Here is a 9,091-nt window from a genome sequence, read left to right on the forward strand (position 1 = left end):
CGTGGCCCCCCGGCCGCGGGCCCCCGCGCCCCGGCGTCGCCGCTCTCCACAGCGTGGCCGGACGGGCCCGCTGCGGTGTCGTCGGGGAAGGTCGGGATCAGCCCCGCGTGTCTCGTCTGTAAGGGGGGCTGAGGAGCCGCCCGGATTCAGGGGAGTCCCGCCGGCCGGGGTCGCGGTGACTGGAGCACGGAGCGCTGCCGAGGAGGCGGGCTGAACATCCCCCGCCCCGTGCATTTGTCACTCCAATTTTAAATCGGGTCTATACATAACTTTGAGAATACTCGGGTAAAAAAATGACAAAGCCTTAAAATGGTTCTGGGCCTGGTCACGTAATCGCTGTAATAGCAGCAAGAGTAGCGATTTGCACTAGAGACCATCTCCTGCCTTACTCACAAATACCTGGGCTGTTTTGGGGTGCTCGCAGAATCCCTGTAAAGTGGGCTGCGTGGAGGGAGCATTAGTCACGGGAGGAAGCAGTGACTGCGTGATTAATGACTCAAACAGAACTGGGTGGGTTGGCGGCTTCCGAGTGCGGGGCTGAGGGTGCGGCCGTGCTGTGAGGGGAGCCCGGCGGAGGCTGTGCCTGCCTCGGCACGGGCACTGTGTCATCGGTGACCCGCGGCGCCACAGGGTGGGAATTGCCACGTCTGGGCAGCAAATAGTTATTGTAGCCTATTGTGGATATATTGTTATTATATGTATGTATATATGTGTATATCTACATTTTTATATGTATATAAAAACCATATAAATGGTTTGGAGTAATGTCCAAGTCTGCCCTTCTTCCTCTAAAGAATAATTAGACAAAGTCTAAGCATGACGTTGTAAGATTTCAAATAATATTCTGGCCTGACTGTTATTTCTTTGTGTTTCGAGTGGACTGTGAATTGATCTGCGCAGATTTTTCCATTGCTGTGTGTCTGTGTGTGCTTCTAGCACTTCAGCCGCTCAGGGAGACAAACACCACGATTATGAGGCAAGAGTACTTCACAGTTTTACTGACATGTAGCCATATTAATTAGTAATGAGTAAATGAAGGGGTTGTGGAGGTCAACATTTGAAGAAATTGTTGCTGAGTATTCCCCATACACTCTCTGGGATGGGATTCCCAAATTGTCATGCATACCACTCATAAGTGGTGCATACCTAGCTACAAAACTAAGAGCTGCTGTGGGCAGTACTCAGCAGAACAGGGGGGAGGAGGAAAGTTGAGAAATCCTTGCTTTAGCAGGCTAAGGACTGAAATTCCCAGATCCTCTGCAGCAGACATAGTAATCATAATACCAAATTAACATACAGGTGCACTTGGAGGATGTTCTCTATTAAGAAAGACTATATGCTTAGTTTTCAACAATTAATATTTGCATTAATTTTTTTGTGCATACTTTGGAAATAAGTTAGATTAGACACTTCACATTGTTTTAACTATTTTTTACACTGCCAATAGAATTTTTTAAATTTTTCCTGCATATTTAATAAGAAACACCTGAAATTCTTAAGCTTTAAAACCTCAAATTATTAGAGCTAAGAAGGAAAAAAGGAACTATGTTCCAGATCCCAATTCATTTGTTTCTTGTATGACTGAGAAAATACCTCAAAATTAGATCAGCCTATAGGAAAACATGTTTAGAAAAACTGTAGGGCCATTATTTAGCTATAACGGAGTTTTTTGTGGGTGCAGCACTGTGCTGAATGAAACCTGTTCAGAGTCACCAAACAAAATCTAAATCTTATGGTAGCTGCAATGAAAGTGGGATTTCACTTGCTTAGTGCTCTTAAAAGAGAATGCATGGATATAAAATCTAATATAAGTAAGTGCAAAAGAAGACATTACCACCGGTTGCTGGAGTGCCTGTGCCAGTTCTTCTACCTTTGCAAACATGCCAAAATGCCATCTTGCTTATTGCATTGTCAAAGATATCAACAGCCAATATGGAAAATGGTTAAAATCTGCTCTAATTCCTCAGAGTAAATAAACAGGAAAACTGAATGAGGAGTCATTCCTTTCTGCTCTGATCCTGTTTATACATCTTGAAATATTTGAAATAGTGATACTTTCCTGTATGCAATCTTTCTGCTGCACAGTGTTCTACACTTTAGCGTTAATTCTGAGCAGAAAGGCAAAGTATTAAAACAATCATCTCACAGATTTTTATTTTTTTACCTTCTTTCTCCCTTCCTTTTGCCTCCCTCTACCCCAAATTAGAATCCCATTTGGCTAGTTTTATCCTGTGATTACATCATAAGCCTGATTGTTCACTGTCATGTGTCTGGCCATTTTCACAGTGGGTGTACCAAGCCTGTAGTGAGCATCAGGCAACAGGAACCAATAAGACCATGAAGCTGTGAATAATGGTGTGGATGGCAGTTGTTCTAATAGTTCTAACCTTGGGGGATAGTGGAACGAGTCCTGACTAACAATTTCATACATTTTTTCCACTTGTTTTAAGATTCACTTAGCTTCTGAAGAGGCTATGTGTAGAACAGAGCCTGTAGACTAATTTCAGGCCAGCACTAGAGTACAGTGTTCAATCTGGAGTAACATTCATGCATAGTTTCTTCCTTTACAACACTTGATGATAAAGGCAAAGAAAAATGTTTTAAGTTAGAAATACCATGGCTGTTTTTGCAGATGCACTGTCTGTAGCCAGACTGGGTGCTAGTGAACAGCCAGCTTATCTGGCTACCTATGGAGGACAGCAAAAACATTCTTCCTTCAGTTTAGCTGGTTGTATTAGGGCAAAGCCACAAACACAGCAGTTCACAGTAACTATTCTGCTGAGTAATGCCTCACTTTTGAGGTTGGGAGCAGACTTGGAATAACACTGTGGGCATATTATCTTTAATTGCTGTTATCAAATGTGCCTAATTAAGATGATCCCATCTGTTTTCCTGAGCTTAGAGGATATCAGTCATGATAAAGTGGTTTGGCTGAGGGGAGGGGTGCACCCTGTGGCCTGTAACCTCTGCAGTGAGGCTGCATGCATGACTTGATGTGGTGCTGTCAGTGTACAAACCAAGAACCAGGCATGTCCCTGTGGGATCCCTGAGGAATGTGCTTGTTGACTTTAGCAGGTTTGGTGTTACATACATGAGGTTAAACAGGTAATCTAGAAATCCTTGTCTGAGATTAGTACAGTCTAAGATGATTTATGAAATGGAATTATTGATATTCCTCTTAAACCATGATATTTTATTAAATATATTTCTTTATAGGTAGTGGTAATACTGTAAGAGTTAAGAAATTTTATTTTTGAATAGCAATCCAGTGGCTATAAGCAGCCTAGGAGACTCCTGGAGTGTGTAGAGACATTTTCCTGGTCCAGGCATTACAGAAGAGAAGGATTATGGGAGCTGGTGCTTACCAATGCAGATGAGCTCATTAGAGGGGCCAAGACTGGTGAAAGCCTGGACTGCAGTGACCGCTCCCTGGTGGAGTTTGTGAGGATTGTGAGCCTGGCAAGGAGCTAAGTCAGGACCCCAAACTTTGAAAGAACAGACTTCCAGTTGTTTAGGAGTTGATGAATAAGATTCCCTGGAAAACTGTCCTTAGGGACAAAGAAGCTGACCAGAGCTGGCAGCTCTTAAAAACACTTTTGTTAAAACTAGGTGATCTTTAAGGTCCCATCCAACCCAGGCTATTCTGTGATAATTAATTGAATGATTACCTGAATGATTGAAGTGCTTTGCCATTATTACTAAGATGCATATATGTAGTTTCTGCAAGCTAGGAGTTTTCTCAGAGCATATTGTGGAAGGGAATGTGCTCTTCCTGTTTCAGGATGATACAAAAGTACAAGAACAGTTACATGATTACTGTCTTTCAAATTCTTCTATTAATTTGTGATCAGAAAGTGCTGAGGGAAGAAAACAGTTTACCAACTTATACATTCTAGTAGTCATGAGCCAAAGGGAAAATGAAGGTTTGTATGACATTTTACTTGAATCATCTGTGATTTTTGATACAATTAAAACTAAAAGAAGAAAAATTGGAGTAATAGCTACTTTAGCACATTTCTGCTACTGAAATCTGCACAACCAAAAAGCTGCTCAATGAAAATCAAGTGTGGTACCTAACAGTCACTTCTCTTAATACTTGGACACTACTGGTTTCATTTCCTCAACCTGACTTTGACCTAATGTAGCTCTGCAAAGTGGGGGGGAGGGAAATCTACATCTTCCCCCCACCAGTTCCACTGGATCACCAACCAGACCACAGATCTGTGGCAAAACCTCTAATCTCCCTCAACACTCAGGGCTGCTTGGTTTCTTTTGTCTTTTTCTCTGGTTACTTTGGTGTCTTCTTTTCTGAGAATTTAAAATTGCTTCTGATTTTTACAATCTAATTTCCAGATTTCCACTGGCTTCTTTTGTGTTCTTCCCATCTGGTGGAATTGCTCTTGTTCTAGGGGGTTTTAGATGAGCTGTCTTCCCACATATGCTGTGCAATACTCCCTAATTCCAGGGCTTTCTTCTTCTTGACATTCCACCATTGCCAGGTTATCTGTGAAGAAAAAAAAATACCCTGCTATAACTTGTATTTTTTACTATAAACTTTAAAACATATGGAAAAGATCCTACCCTCTTCATTAAGTGAAAGATCTGCACTATATCTTTATGACCCTGGCGTGTTTTCTATGGAAAATTCTGAGGGTGACTTTTAAGGAATATAATCTTTAAATGGCTTGGCTGCACTGTAAAATAGATGTATGGTGGGAAACTTGCATTCAGAAAAATACTTTGTACAAAAATAAAGCACCATGTTATTATTGTTGTTAGGTAATGCTTTATTTGCATCCCAGTTTAGAGGAAAAAGGACATGACTCTAGTTTTCAAACTGTACATTCAGGTAAAAGAAGTTTAAATCAGTTAGTAACACTTTTTCACTAAGTCTGAATGAGAGTGAATACAAAATTGTGCACTTCTTCGTGCTGTGACTGGCTTTTTTTGTGCTGCTTCTACATGTGAAGAAAGATCTGAACATTCATAAAAGCTCATTTGTTTTGAGCATATACATAATTTATTAGAAGAACATGAATAGACTTCAGTTTCCCATGTTTTGGCCCTGCTTCCAGTTTTCACTGAAGCTCATGTGTGTCTGAATGAGAGCAGCAGTAAAGAGACTGCTATGTTTGAACAGTAAATTTCTGGTATCATTTCATTGCACTGAAATTCTTTTTTTTCCCAAAGAGATGGTAAAGAAGATGAATGAGGAAGGGAAAGCAAGGGAGTAGCATGGAAGACTATCCAGTGAAGTTGGTTTGCGTTTTGTTTTTTTTTTTAATGTCTTTGAGACATCATAATCCAAATTTTCTCTGATACTCTTAGGGAGTTTCCATTTCTCTTAAATTACTGAGAAATTGCATATTATTGCGGATTTTTTTGTTACTTTAGGGAGCAGCTGTACATGGCTGGTAACTGTTTAAAATCAGCCATGGAAAGTGTATATCAAAGATTATTGTTGTAACCATTTATGCATGCTTAGTAAGGTCATCACAACCTGAGTGTATAGAACTCTGTTACATTTAATTCTCTTTTGGCATGACTTAATTTGTTTAAAATACTTTCTGAGAAGCTTTACAGGGTGCTTGCCTTATGATTCATTTGAAAACATGTTCAAGGTAGAAAAATGTATGGGATATTTAAGACATGTACAGAACAATTTCATTTAAATATCCCCAATTTTAATATATATGAGAAACATGGAAAGAACAACAATTATTTTAATACTAGCCTTAAACCAAATGTGTGTGTGTACATATATATTTAGCAATAAAATCTTGGCTCCAACAAAGATTTTTTTTAAGTTCAGGTTAATCCTATGTTGCTCCCATTTGAAATCACTGGTGCTACAGACATGATTAAATACAAGTGTATATATAATTGGTTTTCTGGATTAAAGGTGTCATGCAGTTTATTTGTAATTGAAGAAAAAAAACTTGGTGGTCTTTTTCTTGTGGAAAGTTTCAAAAGAGAAATGAAGTACATAAATTTGCACATCTCTCCAGTTATTCTGTCCTCCTGTGGTATTCTTGCTCTACAATACACATGGCTCCATGGAAGCCTGGAGAGTTATCTCTGCTATCTCACCTGGGCAGGGAACAGTCTCTGTTCCACTTGGTGGCACAAAGAAGAGAAATGTCCATCATTTTCATGGGTGTTGGAAACTCTTGATCACCAGTTTAGCTGAATGTGGATGAAGGAAGGAGGCCCTGGCCTTGCTGCTCAGGGTGTGTGTGAGCCCCAGGTGTGATGGTCACTGCCCTGGAAGCAGCCTGAGACAGACCAAGTACCCCTGGGACCCCCAGTTCAGCACAGTCAGGAAGTCCCCCCTAATCCAGGGTTTGTTCTGACAGCCACAGTTAGTTCTTATGGATGATAATTTACTAAAGGAGTGGAGAATCACCCTGGGGGAGAGGATGCTAGCAGGCACTGTGTTAAATCAAGGGGGTCATTCCATGAAACAACAAAAGTAACACCTGGAGATTTTATACAAGGAGGGAAACTTGCTGGAATTTATACCTATTACCTTTGATCTGGCAAGTCTCTGTGTCAAATTCTTTCTTCCTTTTTTATTTGTTCCTAACAGAAATGAAGCAATTGCCAGATTGTGGAATGTAGGGCAACAGAACAGATTTCACTGCAATGTGCCAGTGTGTGATACAGATCCAGCTTGTTCAGATGAGTATTTTGCCATGCATTGGGTAACTGTTGAAATGGGGTATTTGAAAGTCTCTGTTGCAGTTGGTAGTCTTCACTTTCAGAAGTGGGAAAAGCAGTAAGCCATGGTCACCAAAGTGTTGGGGAAGCAAAAACAGTCTCGGTAAGAAAGCGTGTTCAAGGTAGAGGGCATGTAGCTGTGCTTCTCTTTTACCACCAATGTCTTAATGGTATAATTAGGAATAAAATCTTACTTTTTTGGGTAAAGAGATGAACTGGAGATGGAATAGTTCAGTAGAAACAGAAAAAAAGCCCAAACCACATGCTATTTATCTTGTAGCACATCATAGGATTTCTAGTCAAAGATACCATGGTGCAAATGCTGAACAAACTGATGTACCATTTTAGTTCAGAGTGAGAATAATACAGGTGTTAGATATTGTAAGACTAAGCAAAGGGTAACAAAAAAAGGCTTTGATTACTACATTGCTCTGATTTTGTTATCTAAGAGGGCCCAGTCCCACAGAAATTTCCTCACTGCTGCTAGAAAACAGGTTCCTTGTGTATCAACAGAAGGTTAGGAGCCATCTGAATGGAGATGGTGTGTCTGGGTTCTGCTGGCTCTTTAATCATTAAAGGATGACATGTCATGCTTCCCAGGGCTAACACCCTCTTGTAACCACTGACTCCCTTTGTGGCTCCTTGCAGAGCAGACAGTGTCAGTTAAGACAGAAGCCTTTTGGCAACCTTGCCTTTTTGCTCCAAGTTCCAGTTCATGCAAACTCTCCAAGAATGGTAATGTCTTTATACACCCAGCATGTTAGCTGAATTGCAAATAATCTCAAAGCAACTGTGGTTTCATAGACTTCTGTAGTTTTGATTTGTCTTGAACTGTAGGGTAGGTAGAGATATTTTGGGGGATAATGTGATCTAGGGGAGAAAAAACCAAGTTAGGAAAAATGGCAGAATTTTTTTTAAGCTATTCTGTCTCTTGTTTTTTTTTCTGGCCCTGTTCTTTCTAGTGTTTCCTTTGAAATGACCTCACCATATATATTAAGAAAGGTTTATAATATATTGATATTGATAATATTTATATGTTTTCATTACCTCCTTTTAGTTTTGAATTGCTGGGAGGTTTATTCCTCATAGGTGTAAGCCGAAGCCATCAATTCCTTTCCAGTCTCAGGCAACTCAGTATTGTAGCCTTCTTGTTTCTTGACACCTGGCTATTACCTGATAGAAAACTTCCTTAGCTCGGACTGAAATCTGTTTTGTGCCTGAAATCTAATTTCTGTATATCTTGCTAGTTGCCACAGGAAAGAATGTTGCTTTGGCCAGGAACTCTACAAAATGACCTGGTTGTGATGGGTCTAGAGGCAAAAATCAAATGGGTACACTGAAATTGGACTTTTGTGTGGCTCAAAACTTTGAATCATTTGTTCAAAAACAAAACAAAGACAACCTGACATAATTTTACATTGAAATTCTGGGCTAAATGTTAAATAGCCAGTTTTTTTCACAACCTGGCATTATAGCCAGGTCAGCTGAGTTGTATTAAGAATTAGCACAGATTTATTCCACTGAATTGTTTGGCAGATAAAATAAAGAGTGTTTCATGTGTATTTCACACAGTCTTCCTTAAAAAGAAAATACACTTCAGTGAAATCTTGACCATACAGCACAAAGTCTCCTTTCACACTGCAGTACTTGAGACTTATTTAATACCCAGGAGTTAGAAAACATAAAATTATCTGGGGTGCAAACTTGATAACCACAAATTTTCTTTCAATAAAGCAGAAGAAATACATGAAGTGCTAAAGTGTTTACCTTGTTTAGTGGAAATTTAATTTATTCCAAAACTCAAAAATGTATTTTAAAGCTTGTAATCTGAATTCTTTTGAACTGGGTATCATGCTGGAATTTTTTGCCGCCAAGTTACAGATCCCAGAAAAATAAGGTTTGCATGAAAAGTTCTTGGCAGATCTCTCTTGGAACAGCACAAACAACACTGCTTAACAAGGAAGCATTCATTATTTCTGTCTTGTTACCCTCTGCTATTACAGTTACCAGCTGTAAGGTTACTGGGATCTTTGAATCTTCCTAATAAAAAGCATGGGGAGCAGTCATTCAAGGATGATACTGAGAAATGTTGCATTTTTCAGGTTTACTTTTGTTTTTTAATAGCCATTGTGCTTTATCAAGCTGAGCTAATGCATTATCTGTATGTTCTCAAAACAAACAAAGTTTAGGAAAGTAACAATTGCAGAAGGACAAACCTGTTGAACTCACTTGAGCAGTCTGAGATCCTTGAGTGTGCGATTAAAAAAGTGTAGTTACAGCAATCTTTCCGTGCCCTTCAGTGATTTTTTGGTGAGAGATTCAACTAGGGCAATTTAATCCTTCATGAAGAGACAGAAGGAGCACCAAATGT

Source organism: Geospiza fortis, unplaced genomic scaffold (assembly GCF_000277835.1).
Source record: "Geospiza fortis unplaced genomic scaffold, GeoFor_1.0 scaffold229, whole genome shotgun sequence".
NCBI lineage: Eukaryota > Metazoa > Chordata > Aves > Passeriformes > Thraupidae > Geospiza > Geospiza fortis.